The sequence below is a fragment of the Clarias gariepinus genome, chromosome 12, assembly GCF_024256425.1.
Source record: "Clarias gariepinus isolate MV-2021 ecotype Netherlands chromosome 12, CGAR_prim_01v2, whole genome shotgun sequence".
Classification (NCBI taxonomy): domain Eukaryota; kingdom Metazoa; phylum Chordata; class Actinopteri; order Siluriformes; family Clariidae; genus Clarias; species Clarias gariepinus.
Window position 1 is genome coordinate 26010227 of NC_071111.1, and position 20196 is coordinate 26030422.

Consider the following 20196-nt stretch of genomic DNA (forward strand, 5'->3'; position numbering starts at 1 on the left):
TGAAGCAAGAACACAAAGCGTTAGTACAGATCCATTTTTTAGGAGCTGCTTCCTAGTAAAACCTGCTTTATATTGACCCGCGTTTATAAAGCAGTCTGGTAAAAAATGATTAGCGCAAACATGAACGCATTTAGGTAAATCGGCGGGGACGTTAGCTTCAAAAACTAAATTCAGCCACTGCGTCCTCAGCGGCTCAGATGTCGGTAGTGAATGACGACTGCTGTGTTCGCTATTACACCCAACAACTGTACACCACACTTGCTTAGGCGACATTTTGCTCCAGCGGCGAAAAACAATGGCCGACAGCTTCTTCTCACTCGGGGCGGGTTTTTGCTAAAACACCGGTGTGAAATCAACTCGAGTAGGAGTGGCCTCTTTTGGTGTGGCGTCACATTGCCAGGCATTTGAGATTGGCCTGATTTCAGAAGGGGCATCTTATTTTAATAAATGAAAAGAAAATCACTGGGCGGCTCTTTATCATCGTAGAGTGGTTGTGTACACACTCTCCTAACACACAGTTCAGTCCAAACTGCTTGAAAAAGTGCATGCAGGCCCGTATGACCCCTTTAAGTAAATTACAAAATAAACAAACATTAAACCTCACTTAACCTTTAATTATAATTGTGATTTTATTCTTGCTGTCATGAAAATGGGGTTGCAGACGAGGCATAAGCGCAGAGGTTAAGACTTTAAGGTGTTTAAATAATAACAAAAAGTAAACAGGAATAAACAAAACTGTAACCTGAAACCTGGCAAAACAATATAAATGAACTAACACATCTAAGTGAACAAAGTCAAAACAGGGTAGAACAAAACAAACAGGAATCAACTCAGTCACCAACACAGTTTAACCAAACAGATACAAGACAACCACTAAACTCAAATCCTGGCTTTTTATAGCCAAACTAATTAGCAACCTCGGTTTAGGTGAGAGGTCCCATCACCTGATCGAGGTGCACTCTGGGAAACAAGGTTCCAAAAAATAAAAGGTCTTTGGTTGCAAAGCTCCCTCTAGGGCACTGATCATCAACTGGCGGCCCGCGGGCTGAATCCGGCCCGCTGAGCCGTTCAATCCGGCCCGCGACTGGATTCCAAAATTGTGAGGATCAAGAACAAAATAGTGGTCCACACTATTAAAGCAACTAAAAATAACAACTGAGTCTCTTGTCAGAATAACCAGCATTTATGACTATATTTAGGCTACACTCCGAAATGAGGACAGACTCAGACAGACTAGCATTAAGCATTTATTGTTTCAAACGAGTTTAAAAAAAACAACAACAAAAAAAAAACCAACGCATAACTTTTCCTCATGCCCTTACTTAACATTTTTTTTATATTTTTATTTCTAAGTCTCAACAACAATCTGGCACAACTTAAAATAGCATGGTAAATAAATAACCTGGTACCAGAACAAAACAGGTCACAAATAATGTTTGCACATCAAATTAAACGTTAAATGGGCTTGAATTCAAATAACAATGCTGAAACGGGCTACTCACAGTGCTTAATCCAAGCCTCAAAGTGTGGGGCGCGCCCCACTAGTGGGGAATACAGACATGACAGGTGGGGCGCAATGAACGGGAGGAAATTAGTGGAAAATAATAGAAAAGTACCTATTCTAATTCATGCTTTTCTTTATTGACAATAAAGATCGGACACTCGAAACTAAACAATCACATGCAAAGAAATGGATCATTAATACAAATAAATTAAAATAACATCAGAGAAAAAGTGGAACCATAGTGCAACAATAACGGTTTAACGTCGGCATGTTAATTGCAGAGGAACAATATATAAGGAAACATTCGGTATTATATATGTCATTTCATTTATTCCAATGTGTATGCTGATGTTTCTGTATTTTTGTTAAACATTAATATTTTATCAGGCAGTACTAGTCTGGCATTTTTAGTTTCCAGTGCGGCAACAAAGTTGCTTTTTGATCCTTTAGGCGCTGAACAGAAGGGAAGATCAATATCGTTCTACGCTTTTTGTTGGTGTGCTGCATTTAGCGATGATCCCTAAATCATTCGTTGCGCCGTAGAGAATAATGGTGTTTATGCTTTTAAACATGTATAATTTAAGGCGGATGTAGCTTAAACACAATGTAGAGAGGAAATATATCTGGGTATTTTATTCACGGGTTTATTTATGCAGCTATTGAACTCAGAGATGCGAATATAAAACTAACTTTACCGCCGTCACAAACAGGTGTTATGCGCTAAAATCCCCCCTGCCCCCCCGCTTTATAATTTTTATCAAATATTATATTAGGAAATACATTCAAAGGTTTATTATCATCAAATATATTATTACTATTATAATTAACCCTAGGCACGTGAGGGCCGTCGAGACGATTAATACAAATCCCCAAAAATGATTATTTCATGGCACATTTATTTTGCAGGGGTTTGTCAATGTACAAATAACAAATTTTTTATCACAAATTACACTGAATAAATATTGTTTGTGGTGAAAAATTACAGGAAACAATTTTTATTATAAAATAAGCAATATAAAAATACACGTTGTATATGAAAAAATATATATAGCCTAATGTATATATTTATATATAGCTAACACCAACTGGTCAGTAGGGTACTGTATGTAGTGAGCATAATAACGTCAATGGATACATTTGTTACATGGACCACAAAAAAGCAGGTGATTCAGTATTATCAGCCTAATCAACTAAAAAGCCAGCCGAAAGGAAAACATGATGAATCCTATGTTGCGCTTGGATTCATGGTGGTGATGGTGGGGGCAGAGGAGAGACCTGTGTGTGTTTTGTGTCTTAAACTGCTGGCAGCAGACAGCACGAGACCCAACAAAGTAGGAGGACACTTATAACAATTGCACGTGTATTTTATCTGTTTTGAACTTGGTGTTATTTGATCTTATCGGTTTAGAAATTGATATTTCAATAAATAGTAAACTTGGCCGTTTTCGTTATCATTTTGTTGACAAGTGGGGCTTGAAAATTCGCCCACCCCCTTAAGTGGGGAGTGACAGAAAATGTTTGAGAACCACTGGCTTAATCAATGGCTTAAGTTACATTTCCCCTCTGACACCAACTTTTTCACATCAGGCTTGGCCGCTGTCAGACTTATGCGCAAACAGTCCTCCAAAGACTGGGTTGACAGTCGGTTCCTCTCATGTGTTTTTATCGAGTTCATCTTGGAGAATGCAGCCTCACATGTGTAGGTTGAACCGAACATGGTGAGCACATACATAGCCAGCGTTTTTAATGTGTCATAGGTCTCGGGACAAGATACCCAAAATGCGCTCAGGCTTTCAGCACAACGGAGAGCCACCTTCCTGTCGCCTGCGGCCTGAATTTCAGCCAGCTGCCTTTGAATGGCCGCCTCGTCTAATGGCAGCATTTTCACCGCGTTTGTGGAAAATTCTCCGCTTGGGTTGATGGTGAATGGGTCACGCACAAATCCAATGACATCCGTGGAAATGAAAAAGTCATCAAATCTAGCAGAAAAGTTGTCTTTTAATTGTGTGATGAATGTCTTCATCTTGTCTGTTACGTTGCCTTCTCCCACTATCTTCAGTGTGTTAAAGTGCCGCAGCCTCCCTGACGACAAATCTGCGTGGAACAGATCGAGCTTGTTCCCAAAGGCGTCAAGTTTTTCCACCAAATCCACCACTGATTTTCCTTTTCCTTGCAGCTGGAGATTAAGTGTATTTAAGTAGGAGAAGATGTCTGTTAAAAACGCAACGTTGCACACATATAAATTGTCTTGCATGACACAGAGATGGTCAGCTGCCGCTTTGGATTTACTTTGTTTTAAAAAATCCACTACTTGCGCACGGAGTTCTACAAAGCGCTCCAGTGCTTTGCCCTTACCAAGCCAGCGCACGTCATTGTGGAGTAACAGGTCATCATGAGAAGCCTGGGATTCAAGCACAAATTTGCGGAACAGGCGGTGCTGCATGCTTGAAGTTCCTCTGATGTGGTTAATAATTTTCATCATTTTCTCCATCACCTCTTTGAGCTCCCCACTTAGCTTTGCGCACAGCACGCTCTGATGAATGATACAGTGGAGTGCGTTAGTTTTAGGAGCGACAGTCTTTATTCTGCTCACCAGACCCTTGTTTTTTCCAATCATTGCAGGTGCACCATCTGTCACTGTCAGGTTGATTTTATCCAGGGGCAATCCATGGCTTTTAAAAAAATCCTCCAGTTTTCCAAAGATGATGTCAGCAGTGGTGTTGTCCTCCAGCGGAAGCAATGCCAGCAGCTCTTCTCTGAAATCTTTGCCATCAAAGTATCTGACAAAAACGCACAACTGTAAGATATCTGCATTGTCAGTGGACTCATCAATAGCTAGCGAAAAGTATTTGACTTCCTTAACCCCGTCAATGACAGCTTTCTGCACTTGCTCTGCCAAAACGTGCACACGACGTGCATTAGTTGAGGCAGATAGAGGTACTTGTTTGACAGATGCAATAATTCTGTCCATTGATTTGTCGGGGGCAAGTTCCTCCAGAACAGTGATCATGCACTCGTTTAAAACCTAATTTTCCGTGAAAGGCCGGTTATGTCTGCAAAGCACCCAAAGCGGCCTGCAGGGATGCACACGTCACTCTCTCTTGATCAGTTAAAGTTCGAGTAATAATGCCACTTGCACGGGAGTAGGCAGATTTCAATGTGGCGATTTTTCTCTGACGGGCCTCTGACTGTTCAGGTTTTGTGTGTGTGGTGACGGCGCAGATTGTACTCTTTTGCAACAGCAACAGTTTCGCTGCACATAGGCATACTGGTGACGCATTTCGGAAGGTTGGCATGATAAATGCGTACTTTTCAGTCCAGTCATCGTTGAAGGACCTGTTTTCTCCATCAACTTTGTGTTTCATGGCCATTTTACCTCTGTTAAGAGACCTTTTCCTGTCACTTCCTCCGTGTTTGTTTTTCAAGTGCTCTATAAAAAAGTTGACTTAGCCTAATAGAATTGATGCAAAATATATATCACTCCTAGTGGTTGACTTTGGTATAGGTGATGGGAGCCTGAATCAAATGCTTGACTTTTGTAATGAAATGGAAAAAGTATACACATTAAACATAATGTTAAGCCAAAATTTGATTTTTATTTGATTTTCTTCTTGGGGGTTTGGCCCCCAAGAAGACTGTTTGGTAAAACTCTGGCCCTCTGACAAATATAGTTGATGAGCCCTGCTCTAGGGGGTAACCCTCACACTTACCATATGGAAACAGTATTATTAACACTATGACATGTTTCAGGCAATAGGAACACAGTGCAGAACACACATTTTTACACAGTATTACAATTATTTATTTTTACATTTCCACTGAATTTCGACTTTTTTGATTCACACTAAATCTTTGATTCACACTAAAAGTTTGGACCGACTACCAGAAATTTGCGAAGAAATTTACTTTTGCTTCTGAATATTCTCTATCCAGGGTGTTCATATGACGAGGGTATACTGTATATTTCAGTCCAGGTGCCCTGTGTCATGTATTACATCCCACACCTCGAAAGAACAAAAGTCATTAATAGGTGAGTCATTTGGAGGCGTGGAGCCAGATAGACGAAGGGAAGCACATTGTTAGATTTAAAAGAAGAGTTAAGAATTAAGTTTCAGGCCCCATTCCACTGAGCCCAATTTGTTTATTATTATTATCATTACTATTATTATTATTATTATTATTTGCATAATATTGGGAGGGAAGTTGGAGCATGTTCAGAAATTTCGGCTGCCCCCTACTGACATTAACTCCTCGGAAACGGCCTTGGTATCAATACTAAAGCACTCATTATTGTTTTTTATCGTCTCCTTACCTGTTCGGCAACATTCAGCAGCCAAAAATCCTCGTATTAAATGTAGATAAAATTAATGACAAAATTAACAAAGTGATATTTTAATGAAAACATTGCTGATTAAATACGATTGAAAATTACATTACATGTCTGATGCACAATAGAAATGTTTAATGTAAAATGTCTGTGGTTTAATAATTTGTTATTTTCATAATAAAGTATGATGAAAAATTTACCATCAATTTTTTTTTCCTAAAATATATGTGGATTAGCCTCCTAACTTTTCAGAGAAGCTTGGAATGAGATTTTGTAAATAAGGATTAAGAATAATTTTTTGTATTTGCTTGTGCATGCACGCGGCGCCTCCAGCGGGGGGTTCAGGTTCTGTATATTCTAGGATGACAGAAAAAATTTTAATATCTGCATTGAGTTTAATCAAACACAACACACTGCATCACTATTTATATTTATGAGAACATTAAAGGGATAACACACTTGATTAAGAGAGAATTCAATAAAACATGCAGAATAATTATGTATGACGTCTTTTGCACACACTGGTACTGCCGAAGCTCAGAATCAAGTGAGTGGTCCTTGCCGTGGCAAGTTAACATAATGCTAGCAACATGCTAATGAGCTAAACATCATGCTAGCAACATGCTAAGCACTCTAGCATCACGTTATAGACATTTTCATCATGTTAAGAGCATCATGCTAATATAGCTAGCATGATGCTAGCAACATGCTAATCATGTTAAGAGCAAAATGCTAATATAGTCAGCTAGCAACATGCTAATCACCTAAACATCATGCTAGCAACATGCTTATCACACTAGCGTCATGTTAGCAATATGCTAATCATGTTATAAGTAAAATGCTAATATAGTTAGCATAATGCTAGCAACATGATGAAAATATCACTAACGTGATGCTAGAGTGCTTAGCATGTTGATAGCATGACGGAGGCCTTCTATCACCTCCGTAATATAGGTAGCTCATCTACGGCCCTTCTTAGACATCAAGAATGACATTAAGTCTCGACTTGACTACTGTAATTCTCTCTTTAATGGTCTACCAAATACAACATTAAATAAGCTCCAATACATTCAGAACTCTGCTGCTAGGGTCCTCACTTATTCAAAGAAATCCTCACACATCACTCCCATCCTACACAAACTTCATTGGCTACCTGTTCGCTCCCACATTCAATACAAGATTCTCCTTATCACCTTCAAAGCACTGCATGAACTTGCCCCCCCCCCCCCCATATATTTCTGATCTTATTAATACTTACTCCCCTGTTCGCACACTCCGATCTGCAGAGGATGGTCTACTGTTAATTGCTCACCATAGATTAGCATCATTTGGAGGACGAGCATTTAGTAATTCTGCACCTACACTCTGGAAATCTATTCCCAAACACATCCGTGATCTTTTTTCTCTACAGGATTTCAAAACCCACCTTAAAACATATCCTTTCTCGTCCTGTTTTCCCAATCTTGGAATTTATGATTAGATAAATGTTATGGGTTTCATGTTGTTGTTTTTTAGATGTCTTTTTCTATGTATAAATATTTCTGTTATTGTAAAGTGGCCTTAAGTCTCTTGAAAGGTGCTATATAAAATAAACTTATTAAACTTGAGATTTTTAATAAATTCTCGCTCTGCACTAGAATCCGTTGAAGTTGTTATAAATATTAAGTCTATGGGATTTTTTGCGGAGATTAATTCACAGATTAATTGCATTATTAATTCCCCTGTTGGGACAATTTACTGCCCGCCCCTCCAAAAAGTCTTAGCACCCCCAATCTTGAATAAGCTGCACAATTTGACACCTCTTTCATGGGTGTATGACAAACGATACTGTAGTAGTTATCCACCAAAATCTGCATTATATGTCAATGGGGCAAATTTGGGCACCTTTTCTGCCCCAGGGTTAAAACTTATGTTTTGACACAGATTGCAAACCTCTTCAAATATGGTAAATTTGACCTTTCTACAAAATTCCCCCTCTGCGCTACAATCCGTCAAAGTTGGTCTCAATGTTAAGTCTATGGGACCCCTTAGAAAAGTCATAGCACATCTTTCCCGAATAAACAACACGATTTGACAGGTCCTCATTACCCCTTTTCTATTGCTCTGGTTCCCGTGTCGGTTTCCAATTTTGGAACCAGTGCCGCGCTTTTCTTTTTTTCGCAGTGCCCTAAAATAAGCACCGAACCGGCCCCTAAACTCTGCTGGTCTAGTCGCGAGAACCCGTCACGAGCGGTGGGCGGAGTTATAGGGAGCATTAAAAAAAATGGTGGAGACCCAAAGTCCGTAAATGTGGAGCGCAGACGAAACAAAAGCGCTCTTAGCAATTTGGACATCCTCCAACATTCAGCAGAAATTGGAAAGTGCTTTAAGAAAAAAAAGTTTATGAGGAAATAAGACAAGAACCAATAGTCGCAGGCTTCACACGAACAACCGACCAATTGTGAATAAGCTTAAAAAAAAAACTAAAGATAGACTACAGGGACCAAAAGAAGGGGCTATGTAAAAGTGGCAGCGACAATAACACATCGAATAAGCTGCCTTTGGATACTAAAAAACATTTTCATAGTTTGGAGTGAACTGACTTCGGCCATGTTCGTTTCTGTTTAGTGGGCGTGGTCTGCGACGTATTATCATGCAGCTCCTGCTGAGCTCCTGTCTAGTGTAAATGCGGGCATCTGGCACCAGTGTAGTGGAAATAAAGATATTCTTGGGTCTACGACAAACGATGCGGGACTAGTTACACGCCAAACGTTTGTACGGGAGAAGAAGAAAAAGAAAAATAAGCCTTTGAGATAACAATAATAGTGCTTCGCTTCGTAAGCACCACTAATAATAATCATCATTAATAATAAACACTACTACCGAAAATAATAATCTTCTTTGTCTTTCGGCTGTTCCCTTTCACGGGTCGCCACAGCGAATCATCTGCCTCCATCTAACCCTATCCTCTGCATCCTCTTCTCTCACACCAACTAACTTCATGTCCTCTCTCACTGCATCCATAAATCTCCTCTTTGGTCGTCCTCTAGACCTCCTGCCTGGCAGTTCCAACCTCAGCATCCTTCTACCGATATATTCACAATCTCTCCTCTGAACATGTCTAAACCACCTCAATCTAGCCTTTCTGTCCCTCAGATGAACTCATTTTTTATCCTATCCATCTCTGTCACTCCCAAAGAGAACCTCAAAATCTTTATTTCGGCTACAGTACCTCCAGCTTTGCCTCCTTTCTTTCTTCAGTGCCACTGTCTCTAAACCGTAGAGCGTCACTGTCTCTACATCTTTCCTTTCATTCTCGCTGATCACATATCTCCTGTACACACCTCTTAACCTCTTTTCCACACTCTCCGTTGTTCACTACTACTACTACTACTACTACTACTCATAATAATAGTAATAATAATAGTTATTAATTATTATTATTATTATTATTATTATTATTATTATAGGAGAAAGTGCAGCAAAGGGAAAAACATTATTGATACAAAAGTCAGAAAAAAATAAATAAATAAAGATCCTGAATATAAAGTGGGATTGTGCTGCATACGTGTGATTTTCTCTTAATCATGTTTATTACAACCTGATCATTTTGATTGATACACATTTTTTTCCTCACATTTCATACAACATTTCCATAATTTTCTTTCGGTCCTATAAAGCTGCTTTGCCACAATGATACTCGATACTCTTACCAGCCTGAACCCCAGGAGAGACAACACACACACACACACACACACACACACACAGAACATTTAAACATTTGTCCAGGTGCTGTGTCCCGAACATCAAAAGAACCAGACAGACGAGAGGAAATGCATTTGCATCATCCGTGTAGACAAAATAGTTTTAGTGGACAAGAGCTGTTTGGATTTATATTCGTCTGAACTGATAATGAACTTCCTCTCTCTGTGAATAGACTGTTCATCTATATAGACTGAGCCCTGAACTCCAAACCTCCTTAAGACTTCAGCAGGCCATGTCCAGTCCTTATGGTCTCTTATCAATAGAGTCAATTCAAAACCAGTCTCCCAGACCTCGAAGCCATACATCTCTCTCCACACTTGACTAGGAAAGAGTAAAAGACTTCAAGTCTGACTAATCTACCTGTGCTTCAGATATAGCTAGTCAATGTGCCAAGCTTAATTAAATACAATCCATCATTCATGTACAATTTCTCTGTGTTTTTATAATACAGTGTTCATTATGTTATATCAGAAGAACAAAAGTGATTAACATGTAAGTCATAGAGAGAAATATCAGAAAACCGGGGATCTGGCAACCGCTCCAACAACACTGTGCTAATTTACACTAATATTATAATGTGTAAAACTGACGACTATTAATCTCACAGATTTGATTAAATTAAGCAGAATATATAATCAGAGTCACTTTCACACTTTTTTTGGATGTTTCTTTCTGGAATCTTTTTGTCTTTATGTCAGTCCTTCTGTAGAATTTAAATTTATTGTGAATTTCACTCTTAAACCTGTAGAACCTGATGGATCCAATTTGTAGACATTTTTCACTCTCCATTAGATTTATAATTCAGGAATATCTATTTAAATGATCAGCAAGTAATCTGGTTTATAAAAGACATGAATATTATTTATTCCTTCATCTTCTATACTCCTTATCTTGTGTATGATCTGTGATGAAGAGTGTGTCATTGTGTCTCTCTACAGGTTGTGGGATTGTGGTGTCTCAGATGAAGGCTGTGCTGCTCTGACTTCAGCTCTGAGATCAAACCCCTCACACCTGAGAGAACTGGATCTCTACTGTAATAAAATAGGAGCTGGAAAGAAGCTGCTCTCTGCTCTTAAGGATGATTACCATTACAAACTACAGACACTGAAGTGAGTAATGACCTTTTTGTATTATTGTTGAAATAATAAAAGACTAATTATATAAGTAATTAATCATTAGTTTGTACATTTCTATTTAGTCCCAATAAATATACGATTAGCAGGTTAGAAGTGTTATCACTGTTTTATTTAAATATTTCTCTCTAACAATATGCTTTAATGCTTTAATGTTTTGTGTTCAGTAAAGTTGATTTTAAATCCATGTGAAGTCAGAAGACAGGGAGTCAGTCAGAGTCTACAAAATGTCACAAATGAGTGCATGAGAGTGATTGTAAATGAACAGCTCGTCTCCTTGTGACACCCTGCTATCTCTGACTTCATACTGCTGCTTTTGTCTGAACAAGATGATCTCTGCTTTTCCCTGTTTCTGGAAGCAAACTTCATTCTCTTAAAACTTTTATGCTACAAATATTGTATTTAAGCCGCCACTTTCCTCACTCTGACACTTCTTCCAGCACCCGACCTCCACACCGTGTCTTCTGTCATTCCTGTAAAATTCACCTCAGCTTGTTCTTAAAGTCTGCACTTAAATATAAATGTAGAACAAGAGCTAAATGACTCAGTAGTGTTGATTATTTAAAAAGCTCCAAAGCCTGTGATTGGATAAGAGCAGTGATGTGATGAGTAAATATCTGCTCATGTTCCTGTTATAACACAGATGTTACTAAGAATGAAGAAATGTTGAATGATTAATTATAAACAGGAGATGATGATGTTTCCCTTGAAGGAGAGATGATTACATGCTGTTGATCATGAAGTACCACAGTCCAGTTTATGGTTATTAATACACATTTTCCTTTTATGTTCAGGCTGTGATGAACATCTTTGTGTGATGAAGACTCCGATGTTCCTGCGTTTCCATGTTGGTGATAGAGAACATGCTCATAAACACATCATTCATTTAGTTATAACACATTAAACAGACTCAGAGACGTGAGAAGTGTGTGTTCATCGTGCACAGTGAATCACAGACTGAGTGAACACAGACAAGTGGAGTGACACAAGTCATCAAATCTGCCAGTTCTGTTATGAAATATATGAAACATCAGCCTTGTTGTGGTCGCTGCTCGTCCAAACACATTCATGGACCAAAATTAACTGTTGTATGACGCAGGTTTGATGGGTCATGTGATTATGATAAAAAAATAACACTAATCAAAAATAATGTTTCTTTTTCCTCATACATGCTTTTTTTATTGCTGTTTTGTTGGCTTCACAATTAAAATGACATTGTATTTAAGTGTTTACAGTGTCCATAATTTAATCAAATACATAAACAAATAATGTTATACATGTCATTATTTCTGTTTAAAATTACATAATGTAACAAACTTTGTAGCAATATGTTTGTAACAGTTCTTTAAGATGTTTTATGTTTAAAAACAAAATATTGTTACAATACACTTAAAATAATATTCATTCGTTAAATGTAATTTACTTTGCCAACATTTTCCATGTAAAAATATCACATTATATGTAACGCCACTTCTTCTTTTAACAGACAGTAAAGTTGACAGGAGAGTTGTGGTTCTTTGTGGTTCATATCACTACAGCTTGTTTATCCACTTTGCGTGTGGACGTGGGTCTGTTGGGGCTAGCAGGAGGGGTTAGCACCTCTGTGTTCTCTTCTCCCAGGTTCACAGGTTCTGGAACACGTTTGCAGTGGCTGGAGTGGATCCACTTCACACTTTCTGCTACCTTCACTGCTGTCCGTGTCACTAGGAGCACCTGGAACGGTCCCGATCACCTCCTGGCCTTCCGGTTCTGTCTCCTGAGGTCCTTCACCACCACCCAGTCTCCTGGTTTCAGGTCATGCAACTTTCTCTCTGGCGGTTGTGGCAAGACCTCCTTCACTTGGGCCTTTACTCGAGATAAAACCTGCGTGTGTGTGATCTGAGGTGTTTTGGTGGTTCTTGTGCTCGGTCTTTTTACTTTTTCTAAAAAGTGGGTTTTGTGAAATCTTTCAAGTGAATTATGAAAGAAAACAAACAGGAAAAGCGAACAGGGTGAAATTATTTGTTTGCTTTTAATTAACTTCTAACAAATGGTTTTATTTTAATATTGTATTATGTTTAAAGAAAATGTTAAAAGTATTGTGTGTGTGTGTGTCTGTCTAGTGGGTGGCCCTTTCATATGTGGCTTTTGACCTTAAGCTCTCTCACTCACTCATTGTCTATACCGCTTTATCCTGTATACAATGTAGCAGGGGGCCAATCCATCGCAGGGCACACACACACACTACAGGCAATTTTGTGGATGCCAATTAGAGTAATCTAAAAATTTCCCAAGCACGGGAAAAACATGCAAACTCTAGGGGAATCTAACCCTGATCCTGGAGGTGTAAAGTGAAAGTGCTACCCACAAAGCCACATGCTGACCCAAAAATAACATGTCACTAAAAATATGAAGCAATGCATGAATGATTATGAACTTTAGCAAATGATCATAGAGGCATGAAAAGCAAATAATTAATTTAAATGTTTAAACAAAGAAAGCAAATAAAAAACGTCTTTTATAAATACAAATGGCAGCACAAAGTGCTGGTCTACTAATGGGACAGTGGAGGGGACGCTTGTCCTCCAGACCGGACTGTCTCACATAATACCTTAAAAAAGGAACAGTATGTAAAAGGTTAAAAGTCATCACTCAGTGACCCTTATAATCATATTCTCATAAATTAATCATTATCATGATGGTGATTGTTATCATGAACTGAGAGTTAAAACAAGAAGCAGAGTGACGTCTGGTGGTTTGTGGAAATTCCAACAGCTGTAAACTCAAGTGGGATTTTATATTACATGTGAGAAATTATAGGATATAGGATGTAGTATGTTGTATGTGGGGTCATTATGATCCATCAGAAAAGCTTCATGACATCAAGGCATCGATTCTACACGTCTCTGGAACTGAGCTGCAACTTAAACAAACATCATTTTACAAAACATCGGCTGTTTTAATGGTGACAGAGACACTGCTTAAGACGTCCATCCAAAATCTCCAACACAAGAAGAACTGCTGATTTGACAGCATATGATTTAGATTATTTTTATACTCATGTCCTCATTACAGTCATCCTGTAAGACAGCACTCCTATAAGAATAGCAAAGTTTGACTATGGAATAAAGATAAACAGTTAGAATAACTCTGTATTGAATGGGAGGGACAAATGCAGCCGACTACATCAACAACAACTACATCTTTACATTTAATGCGTCACCTTTCTGTAAGTGCACTTATTTTGTGATGAATGTGAATTGTGTTAACTGTGATTTTTCTGATAATCAGATTATTAAAATACTGCAGTAAATGGACGATCATTTGGATCAGTCGAACTCTTTTGGAGAAGGATTGGATCTCATTGGTTATCTGGTGATCTAAATCTGATACTAGTAGCTCATTTGTTTGTCTCGGCTTGTACACCGTCTTATAAAACCCAGTCGTCCACAACAGACTCTCTCACCTGAACTCTTCTTTAAGTTCTGTAATAATGGAGGTGTTCACACAGGGGTTGTGCTGCATGCAGGTCAGGAGCAAGTGGCACCGCTGGTACAGGAGGACAGCCTGAGACGGGCTCAAGGGAGACTCTGACTGTTTCAACATAACAACATAGACATGGATCAACTCTAGTATTTAATCTACTTTTCCCAAAGGAATCACATTCTCATGGATTTGATATCAATTATTATGGATTTACCAGAAATGACAGAACCAGAACCACACGCTGGGCCTGATGAACCATAAACAGGAGCTAAACACAGACAGAGCACAACTTAGTGAATCTTACCATCTACTGAAGAGCTAGTTTAGATTCTAAAGAGATTTACAAAGAAAGGGTGGGATTTAAGTGTTTGAAAAACCCAGGACAGTCAGAAAGTATCCTACATTTTGCATGAGACTCACCTTAAAAAAACGAAACAAATAAAAAGTCTATAAGTCCGCATCAGTGGACAAATTTTGTACTCAGGTTATGCAGCTAGGACCATAAATATTGGGACAGCCACATACATTAATTTGTTTGCGATCACATCTTGAGTGCTTCATTTCAAATCCATTGTCCTGGTGTACAGAGACAAACTGACCACCATGGAGTCACTGTCCAAATACTTATGGACCTGAATATATACAATAATGTCATAAATGAGAATCTACTGCACCGTAAGGTTTTAGAAATGAAATATTGTATAGTTTGTGTTATTAGTGTTACTTATGTTTTATATTGCTAGTCACTGGTTATGTCCAGACACAGATGATTCATTCTTATTGAAACTATATCCAGTACAGCAATAACACAAACAAGACAGATAAGAGTGTTGTGTCTTACCTCTGTGTGAGATGTAGAATTGCAGTTGTAAGGCTTTAGCTCAGGATCACACACACCAAAGCCAAGAGCAAGTCTGCAGTCACGCTTCCCCTGCAACACATTAAAGGCTCCTGATACAGTAACATACTGTATAAATATACACTACAGTCACAGGCTCCAGTCATATCTGAGTTTACTCACTGCTTGGACGTTAGTGCGCTAAAGCGAGCAGCTCCTTTCTCCGTCTCACCGAGCATCAGGCTTATGGTCTGAAGCACTAACGTGGAAAGCCTGGAGACCGACACACAGTGTTGTAGTGAATCAGTGAGGTGGTGATGGTGTTCTGTTCCAGTCAAGGTGAGTCAGAGGTTAAAAGTGGAACAATCGCTACAAAAAAGTCGTGTCTCACTTCATATAACGCCTAAATACTACAAAGATGATGTTCACGTAATTTTGAATCACGTAATTCGATTCGCGGCCAGGAACAGATACGTATTTAAATTTAAATAAAAAAAGCCCAAGGTGTGTGTGTGTGTGTGTGTGTGTGTGTGTGCCCTGTGATGGATTGGCCCCCTGTTCAGGTTGTACCCCACCTTGTGCCCTAAGTCTCCTGAGATAGACTCCAGGCCCCCACAACCCTGTATACAGGATAAAGCGGTATAGATAGTGAGTGAGTGAGTGAGTGAGTAATCTTCTCATACAACAAGCTTAAAATAAGTTCAAATGTCAAGACATGGGTTTATTAAACTTAGATTTTTGGTGACTTTTAATATTGTGATTAAAAAACAAGCGTGCCTTCATTTATGAGTACAAAGTTTCATCGAGTATCATGTAGCACGCATGCGCTTTTTGTTTTAATTACCATGTTTTTTCTCTTGCGTGCGTGTGTGTAAACGTCTCCCCTGCTCGGTCGTAGTGCTGGTCTCTCACTCGAATAATAACCGTGTGCGCATATAAAGCATGTTTGTGTGTGTGTGTGTGTGTGTATGTGTGTGTGTGTGTGTGGGGAAAGTCGTTCCTTTCACACGCATATATTATAACGCAGGCGTGAAGCAAAAACTAATTGCTATTATAGCGCAGGCGTGAAGCAAAAACAAGTCACATTAGAAAGGTTAGATCCATTTTCTCTCTCTCTCAGCCTCTGTGTGTCTGCTCTGTCACAATTCTTTTTAAAGGGTCAAGTTCAGGTTCATTTGTTTTCTTTTTACTTTACAGCAGTGATTCCGTTAGTTAGTGCCACAGTGTCATTAGAGAGGTTTCTTGTCTCCCATTTTACAGGAAAACAGTGTTTCGATTAGTATACAGTATGTGTGTGTGTGTGTGTGTGTGTGTGTGTGTGTGTGTGTGTGTGTGTCACTGTATATAATATTAACTATTGCTTCCAATATTAATTAATATTAAATGTAATTTTATTGTTAAAAAAGGATGCATCTCTCTCTCTTTTAGACAATGTGTGGGACAATACTGATGACTTCCACTGTGGGAGAGAAAACTTGAAAAGGTTCAATCAGATGGGTTTCGGAAAGCAGCTCATAGTCTGCGTTGCCAATTGAACGGATATTACGCTCAACATGATCTACTAATGATCTACTAATGATCTACTAATGATCTACTAATGATCTGTATCTACTAATACAGGAGTGGAGGTAGACAAGGCAACATTAATGACGTCTTCTGTAGATGGAAGAATTGGAACAGTGTCATCTAGAGGGCTTGCAGATGATACATCTTCTATGCCACCTACGATCACCTCTGAATCATAAGATAGAGAAGTAAGATCAATGACACCAACAACAGATAAATGGGCACTGGAGGTTTCATGGTTACACTGTTCAACTGTACCAGATGGTTTGCTTTGTGGATTATTTACACCAAGAGGCTTTTCTAGGTGTTGATCATGATTAATGCACTGTGTTGTCTTCTGCTGCTCTCCTAGAGAACCACTATGTCTGTCCTTTTTATTGTCCACTTCTGTCTCAGATTTGTCTATGTGCCACATTGTATGTAATAAAAGTGTAAAATACCTAATTTTGAGAGTGTGTACAGCTCACCAACAGTAACGCTGTCTTCAAGTTCTGATTCCTTAAAGTCATAAATACTATGGGTGAATTCTTCCCATTTTCCTTTTTTTGACTTACCATGTGGAAAAAATAGTTCCTTGGCATGAGACATAAGATCTTTCTTGGTTGAGTCCTTGGATATATTAAGAATTCTGGTTCCCCCACCACAGCGTTTTCTGACTTGCTTTTCCTCATGAATCCCCCCATCTCGATTTTTCTTGAAGACTTGGTAGCATTTCTTTTCTTGCTTCCTTTTTTCGTTGGCCTACTTTCCTCTGTAGTTTCCTCATCAAGGCTTGTTTTTGTTGTCCTCATTTTCTTTTGCAGTTTTTTAAGAAGGGACATCTTCTAACAGTTCTCTTCTTTTCTTTTTCTGTTTGTCCAGACAGTACGGCCTTGTAGTGATCCTGTCTCCATACAGTGGTATGTAGCGTGCAAGGCGTTTCATCTAGTTCTCTGACAACTGAAGTATCAATCTGTAAATTAAACTCTTAGCAAAGTTAGTTGTAAAGGAATGTGTGAGTTTGTTTTTAAGTATACTTTACAATGTTTATGATAATGGCTTTTGCTATATTTTTTTTCTACAATTACATTTCACAATTTTACCAAAAAAGACGCCTATGTAAGATGAGATACCTTACAAATTTACATGAAAGTAAACCAAAAGGAAAAGTAAAACATAAAATTTCATATTCTTTGGCAAAAAAAAAAATAAAAAATGTTAAATGAATTGTAAAACTAAACACAGTTCTTGTTAAATTGTATTGTATCTCTAATCCTGACAGTATGTACACTATGTATTTATCTCAATTTGAGTCTTGAGAACCTTATTACTGAGAACACAGGAAGTGCCGATATCAATGTCCAGGACAGTTGATTGATTCTTTGTAGTGGATTATGTAATTGTACGTACAAAATACAATAATAATTACTAATGTTTTTAAAACATAATACTTTGGGACTATTTTTGTCACAAAATTACCCTGTCCTGTTGCATTTGGTCAACATGTTCTTCAGGAACACCCCTCTTACGAAGAAAATCCCACAGACCAGCATCCTCATTAGTATGTTGCTGATGCGGAGCTAGAGCTGTCATTTCCTCCAATTCCAGTTGCAGTGAACACACGTGAAAAAGCATAACCGTTACAGTTACACCAACAAATCATCCAAAGTAAGCATGTGTTAGCTTCCATAACATGCAATAAGTCTAATTATTTTTTAAAAAGAGAGCACTATTATGCACATTAAACATTTACAATAAACTAAGCTTACAAAAGAGAAAGAAAGAAGAAACAAAACAGCCAAAACAAATACAAACAAATGTAGACACTGATATATGGGGAACATTTGAGCTATGTAATACACTAATCTTTTTAAGGCTTTGCAAATATTTATAGCTGTGGATTGGGTAGTCTATGCAATGCTCACTCGCTCACTCACTCACTCACTCAATCAATCATCTTCTATACTGCTTTATCCTGTACACAGGGTCACAGGGCCTGGAGCCTATCCCTGGAGACTTAGGACACAAGGCAGGGTACACCCTGGACAGGGTGCCAATCCATCGCAGGGCACACACACTCACACGCTCATTCACATACTATGGGCAATTTGGAGATGCCGGTTTACCTAATCAGCATGTCTTTGGTCTGTGGGCGGAAACTGAAGTACCCAGAGGAAACCCACCAAGTGCAGGGGGAACATGTTAACTCCATGCACACAGATGCTGAGGCAGGAATCAATCCCAGAACTTGGAGGAGCAATATGACAGTGCTAAGCACTAAGCCACCCTCCATGTTTTTTTGTTTGGGTTGCCATGTTGCCTGGCAAGTGGTGACAGTTGGTGCTTATTTATAAAGCAATGATAATTTTACAAAGCTCACACCTGTTTGGTGGTGGGAAGTTACTTAGGAAGTTACTTACTTGGAAAGATTAAAAGGACAAACAACAAACAGAAGAGTGTGTGTCTGCATGTGTGTGTCAGGGGAATGGAGAGATTTTTGGACTAAGCTTTGACAAATGTTCATAATTCGGCTATGACATGGCTATGACATAATGTGGACTAATGGTTTAAAACTGTTTAAGGTCATGGTCAAGGTCAAGGTTTGAGTTTTTATAAGCCATGAACAATCAAGTCAGCACTGGTCAACACATGCCTCAGTTACATGATCAGCAATTGTCATCATACAGTACATGATCAAATCTGTACTTCATTACTGGTATGGAGTCGCCCAGTTACAACCTAAACAACAATGAAAGAGGACATATTAACTTAAACTCCTTCCCCATTATAATTATAATTTATACATGCTACAGATTCCTTATTTTGATTATGGTAGGACACAGTGATATATCTCTTTCTTTATTCTAACAAGAATATACTTTTGATATGATGTTTTTCAGACTGTAAAGGTATTTATTGTGATTAAATCTGTGACAGACTCAATTGTTCAGTTTCCAGCTTTAAGTTATTACCCAAAACAGAAGAGGCATACAGTATTCAGAGAAGCAACATTTACATGTTTTAATATAATAAGCTATTTAATAAATGCTCTGAAAACTATATTAGGTGAGCTGTTTATTCATCTTTGCATTGGTGAGAAAATATTTAGGTAATAACAGTGCATACAGTCCACAGTGTGTAGAGAAAGGAAGAGCAGGTGGACTTCACCGACACGAGTAGACTAGTTCATGAGAAGCTACAGTACATATCCCCCGCCATCTGTACACCTGCTGTGTGAGTGTGTGTGTGTGTGTCAGTTAAAATCCCTGAGAAGTGAATGCGGCGCGGGGAAAAGTAAAAGACCGGAATCATTTAAAACATTGTAGTGTTTTACTGCCGGAAAAGACATTTGAGAAATGCGTGAACTTACTTGCTGAGAGCTAAATGGCTGGGAATACTAATTTTACACATGCATGAGCAGTATATTCACACGAGAAACTACATCCAATTTAGCCTAATCATAAACCAGACGACATTCAACACGTCACGCACTGAACAAACAAACATGGCCGAAGCTACTAACCCAAACACTCTTCCCCAACATGGTGAACACATAGCAACCCCTCCCGCAAAGCATGATGGTCGCCAGCCGAAGCCCCGCCAACGCCACAACATTATTTTCCACAGAGCTATCCTTGTA

The 20196-nt window shown here is 38.7% G+C and overlaps 1 protein-coding gene and 1 long non-coding RNA gene across 3 annotated transcripts in view; one reads left to right on the forward strand and one right to left on the reverse strand.

The window, feature by feature from the left end:
- LOC128534119 (NACHT, LRR and PYD domains-containing protein 12-like) overlaps positions 1–20196 on the forward strand; it is a 483267-nt gene that overhangs the window by 185331 nt on the left and 277740 nt on the right. The window lies entirely within an intron of this gene.
- On the reverse strand, positions 13898–17582 carry LOC128533852 (uncharacterized). 2 transcript variants are annotated; one of them, XR_008361401.1, is made up of 4 exons: positions 17132–17582; positions 15195–15284; positions 15015–15104; positions 13898–14281 (listed from the first exon to the last, which is right to left on the reverse strand). It is a non-coding gene; the product is annotated as an uncharacterized LOC128533852 (long non-coding RNA). The 2 variants fall into 2 exon arrangements; XR_008361400.1 differs by lacking the exon at positions 17132–17582 and having other exon boundaries at positions 15195–15534.